We start from the raw sequence: 6,369 nt of genomic DNA on the forward strand, positions 1-6,369 counted from the left end.
AGTGTTGGCATGTCTCCACTATGAGCACATTTTTTGAGACAAAACAGTAGAAAGATTTCTTACACACACTGTCAGTCGGTCTAGCTATAGCACACTGCTGTGGCAAGCATAGAAACGTTTTTTTATCTTACTTCTGATGATGCAGCTCACTGTCAACAAGGATTTTAACTCAGGTGGTTAACATTTTATATTTTAAATTGGTGGGTCTCTGTCTTTGTTCTTCTTAACTAACTATAGATGCAACACTGCTGTGCCTCAGGGTGGCACTGTGGCAAACTGGTTCACCCAGTTGGTCCTTCATGGCCTAGCAACTGTAACTATGCCTGATAAATCTCAGAAAAATATTGCATATTTGAAAATTGGAAAATTAACTAAATGAAATTTAACTAAACATTTTTTTTTGCCACTGAAGCTAGCATCAGTGCTGCTATGAGTTAGCAGTTAGCCAACATGGGACCCCCGAATACCAGGGGGTATTTTGCACACTGCTTGTAGGTCTGCTTTATGGCTGTTTTGACTGGAAAAGAAATACATGGAGGGTGGTCTCTGAATTTTGCACAGTACTGTACATGAACTCATTAAGACTCCTGAGATTCTGTATTTTTTAAAGAGAAATTATCTGATATGTAATGCAGGATGATGTTTTATGGTTGTAATACACCTCTACACTTTAAACACTTTCAATAATAGAAATAAAGTGAGAAAGATGCCACACTCACCTGATACAGTCAGTGTAACAGCTTCACTGGTGTGTGTGTATATTCGGCCTGTTGACTGTGTTCCCTTACAGGTATAAACACCTGCATGAGACTGATCAACATTAGAGATTTCATATTTCTTCCTTTGAGCATCTCTGAGAAGATTATTATTCTTATACCATTCATAATTCCAGTCATCTCCACTTTCTATTTCACATGTCAGAGTGACTCTCTCTCTGATGAACACATGATCAGCTGGCTGGACTTTCACTGTAGCTTTTGGTCTCTCTGTTCAAAGATGATAAATACTTTTAAAACTTATACACTCTCTCTGAACATCATTCAAAAACATTTCCTCAATATTATTTAGGTCTGTCATTACTGCTCTTCAGCATCTTCCACTTTCTGGCTGTGGACAAACTTTCACAAATTTTTCACAAAAAAGGCCAACTGGTAATATCAGCTGATGTTGCCAGTTTTAGAGATGAGCTCATTGAGACTTCTAAGAGAAATTTGCTGACTCTGCTTATTCTTAAGTATATACAGTAGGACAATTTTTCGTTGTAGTAATGCACCTCTACATTTTAACTGATAAAGCTTTGCTCCTCTCTGACGGAAACATGTAATTGCTTGTGGAAGAATATTTTGCAACAACTGTTGTGCTTTGTCTGAAGGACGTGTCTTCTGAGAATCTACGTGAATGATCTGCTATTGTCTTCATATCTTCATCAGTATAATGTTGATTTTGCATTTGAGACCTAAACATAAAGCCAGACCTTCTTTTGAACCTGTGTGTGTGATGTTAATATGTAAAGACATTTGAAATTGACCAAAAACACACTGCAAAATCAGACCCGACCTGTCTAAATTTGAAATTATTTCAGGTTTACATGGTGACCTGCAGCAGCGCACACACAGCATATTTTACAGTGTGTTTAATCTTCAGCTAATTCTTTTAGTTTTTACAAAAAATCATACATATTGCAGCTTACAGCCCAACTGATTTAGGATTTTTGAGACCGACACCCATTTCTGTATTTGAGGATTTAAATGATGCATCTGATCAGCTGATATTCTTTTTTTTTTTCAGAAATACATAAAAAAGATTTTCTCTGATATTTGTGTGTAGTTATTTAAGAGTCCTCACAAAGATAACACAATGCAGTTTAAAAATAAACTTGCAACTTTGGGATTTCACTCCCCAACAGAGTTATTAACACAAATAAATATGCGTAGTATTATCATTTAAAGGATTTAATGATTATCTGGATTACATGCGGGAGCCTCTGAACATGATATTTTACTCACACCTATACCGGAACTCCTTTTTTAGACATGCATAACGTCTCACAGCATATCAATGCACTCTGTGCTCTAAAAAAATAGTGCCATTAAAGCACACACTACACAATTGAAAGAGAAACTAATGTACATAACTTTGTTTGGCTACCAGTAATATACTAACATTAGTTGATCAGCTTGCGTTTATTTACGTGTCCCCACTGGATTAATCATTTCCAGTGAACCGACTGTAACTACAGACACCACCAAAACATCATTTACTGACACTTTCTTCATTTAGACGCGAGGCTGAAGTTGGTTTCCTATTCGCCAGCTTCTTGTTAAAATTCCCCTGTTCCACCTTAAATGGTGCAGAACAGAAGCCAGAATGTCACTGCTGCACCATTTAAGGTGGAACGGGAAAATTTTAACTTAAAACTGACTTCAGCTTCATCATTTAGGCAGAATAAGTTAAACGTTGTAGTTTATCCAGTCATTAATGTTAGTTGTTTTCCTGTAATAAACAGTGTTATAAGCTGCTGTAAGTGATGTTGCCAGAGAATTTTTAGAAGTGATGAGCCAGGGAGAAAAGATAGGACCATTGTGTGTTTACTCGCTAGAACTGCCTCACTGTTTCATTAATAAATCAACAGCTTAGCCAGAACTACTCACCACTCAACTACTGTAATGCTAAACGTAGACTAATAATGATGTCAACCTGACAGGACCGGCTTTCACGAACAGGCATGGCAAACATGAACAATGCCAGGCTTATTTAGGCTAAGAGGAGAAGTGATGGGGATATTTTATTATTATTTAAGTATTTCACGTGACAAATATCAACTTGAACCATGAATGCTGATAAAATACTTCAGGGCGTAAAGTTAATCAGCTCAACTTGGGTCAGCTAATTGTTGTGATTTGTGGCATTACAAACTCGTGTGTTGCCAACAGGGAAGTTGCAGAGCATCCTCTGATGGACAAACTGCTCAACAACAACACTCATAACATGGCTGAAGGATCTGTCTTCCGCCTCTCCATTTGTTTTTTAATTGCCATTTACCAGCTGTTATAAATGCCGATTTATTTGCAACTCATATCAGCTGGTAATATCACCAAATTATCAGTCGGGCTCTAATGCAGCTTTAATGATAGAATAAAGTGAGAAAGACGCCACACTCACCTGATACAGTCAGTGTAACAGCTTCACTGGTGTGTGTGTATATTTGGCCTGTTGACTGTGTTCCCTTACAGGTATAAACACCTGCATGAGACTGATCAACATTAGAGATTTCATATTTCTTCCTTTGAGCATCTCTGAGAAGATTATTATTCTTATACCATTCATAATTCCAGTCATCTCCACTTTCTATTTCACATGTCAGAGTGACTCTCTCTCTGATGAACACATGATCAGCTGGCTGGACTTTCACTGTAGCTTTTGGTGTCTCTGTTCAAAGATTACAAATATGTTTGTAACATATACAGTGTCAAACATACATGACAGTATTCAGAAACATGCTCTCTCTATTACACCAAAGAGATAACATAGAACTGGCTCTTGTACATGTTAGAAAAGCAAATTAAGTTGATATTAATTAAACTCACCCATTTTTAAAAAGTAATTATTAAGTATTAGCGTTAAAAAATGTTCCAAATGTCAAATTAGCCAAAGTCAATCAAGTCAAATAAAAGAGAATGAGTTACTTTTTTCAGCCACTTCTAGCTTCCACCACAAAGGCAGTTATAAAGACTATTGTGCCTAATATAGCATATATCCCACATTGCTCAACTAATTTCAGTTAGGAGAACATTTTTAAGTATTTTATATATTCAAAGATTTTATTGGCTTCATTGATTTGCATATTGAATGTGTCTTTCTACTTGTTTTTCTCACAATCTCTCACTTTTCTTTACTACCAGGCTATATTCTGTCAGGTGTACACTTACAGTTTATATTTAGTTTAATTGCCTAGCTTTTTATTGTTTACAGTACCATATTCTCCATTGCTGATTGTGGTTGTAAACTGACTGGACGCTACAGTGTCCACTTTTAAATCAACTCTAGTAAGATAAGTTGGGCCAACATAAGTTAAATCAACACTAGTAAATCAAGCTCAATGAGTTTTAATGAGTTGAGTTAGAAATGTGAGAGCAGATTTAGTTTAATTTACTGAGGGAATTTTATTCCAGATGTGTTTTCAAGTCGATCACCTTTCAAGAGTTTTTGCGTCCTCATGTGGACAGAGAGATTTTCAAAAGTGCTGCTGGAATGAATGAGGATTTTTTGAAAGCAGGAAGAAATGTTTTTTTTTTTTAAATATCCACACGTGAATGAGGCCTAAGATTGAGATTTATTGGGAAAAACTCTCCAAAAGAATGGATGCTGTACTAAAGGCAAATAGTGGACACACTAAATGCTGAACAATTTGACTGCATTAAGTTGTTGAAGTTTCTGTGTGATTTTCTGTTATATATATATATATATATATATATATATATTATATATATATATATATGTTTTCTGCTTTATTTCAATGCCAAAAGACAGACAGAAATGAATTGAATGAAGGAAGGTCTCTGATTTTGCACAATTATTAGTGACATAAATAAAGTGAGAAAGATGCCACACTTACCTGATACAGTCAGTGTAACAGCTTTACTGGTGTGTGTGTATATTCGGTCTGTTGACTGTGTTCCCTTACAGGTATAAACACCTGCATGAGACTGATCAACATTAGAGATTTCATATTTCTTCCTTTGAGCATCTCTGAGAAGATTATTATTCTTATACCATTCATAATTCCAGTAATCTCCACTTTCTATTTCACATGTCAGAGTGACTCTCTCTCTGATGAACACATGATCAGCTGGCTGGACTTTCACTGTAGCTTTTGGTCTCTCTGTTCAAAGATAACAAATACTTTTAAAATATACACTCTCTCTGAACATGCATGAGAGTGTTCACCAACATTCACTGTCTATAAGTTTACAGAGAGAATTTTAGTCCAGATGTGTTTCTAAATCAATCATTACTGCTCTTACACATCTTCCACTTTATGCTTTAGACAAAAACTCTATCAAACCCTTATAAATGTGTTATGTCCTAAACTGTCACATGAGTCTAAACACAGTTTCTGAGCTGTGCTAGGGGCTGATCCAGGGGTGGGGACACAACCCCTTATGTTGCCCCCTTTCAGTCACTCGTCATCACCAACACAACATTTATTGACAAACAAATTTGTCACTTTTCAATAAACTTTTTTGGTTTTTTGAAAAATCAATATGTCACTAATGTGAATCTTGTAGACCTATGGTTCTCATCACTGATTCTGGAGAACCCCCTGCCCTGCACATGTTGCTGTTTTTGCTGCTCCCAACACACCTGATCCAACTAAGCAGTTATTTAGCAAGTCCTTCCTCATCTGATGGGTGGGTGTTTCAGAGCAGAAAAACGAAAAAATGTGCAGAGCAGGTGGTTCTCCAGGAACACAGCTAAAGATAGTGGAAGTCAGTGCATTAATGGTGCCGATAAATAGAAGCTTAGAGGAACAGCTGGTTTCATGTTCACATATACGAAACCATATAAAACCACCACCATATGAAAATAACTTTGTTATTAAAAAAATGACAATGTAATTTGCATGTTTATTCCTTATTATGTGTCAAATGAGCTGATGCTCTAAAGGCATGCTATTCCAGCCACTAGCACCTAATGCTAAATATTTGTTAGTCTAACTATGTGGTACAGTAAAATTAATGTGTTGTTTGTTAATGAAGTTATTTGTTGTGCAGGTTTGATGTAAACATTTACAAAAAGAAGTTTGTTTCCTGACTTCTTGCTGTCATTGCATGGATTTCTTAAATTCTATCAGCAGCACCTGATTTAACTTAGTGAATGACTGCTTAGATAAACAGGGTATTGGTACCTGTAAATACTAGACTTCCTCCAGGAGAGATTTGAAAAATGGTCTAAATAACACATCAAATCACAATAGATTGTTTATTTGATTATTTATTCTAATGTCAGTGATTATTTGTTCCAATGCTAGTGATTTTGGAAAAATAAACACTTACCACCCAGATAAATAACATCACATATCATTTTCTCTGATGCCTGTGACTTTTGTGCCATTCTGTACATATTGCAATACTATTCTTTGTTTACAATAAGATGTGATTCCAGACTTTAACACTGTATATAATGTAATACCAAATACCCAACCTAACTTTAGTACCCATCCATGAAGTAACAGCACCATAATCAGCTCAGTCTCTTTAATATTCCAGTGTCACTGTTTCTCTGTTCCATGCTATATTTTAAACATTTTGTTTAAAACAGTCTTGGTTTGGTGAGCGTGGGGCCCATCAGCGCTCGTCTAACCAAGTG

Source organism: Colossoma macropomum, unplaced genomic scaffold, assembly GCF_904425465.1.
Source record: "Colossoma macropomum unplaced genomic scaffold, Colossoma_macropomum, whole genome shotgun sequence".
NCBI lineage: Eukaryota > Metazoa > Chordata > Actinopteri > Characiformes > Serrasalmidae > Colossoma > Colossoma macropomum.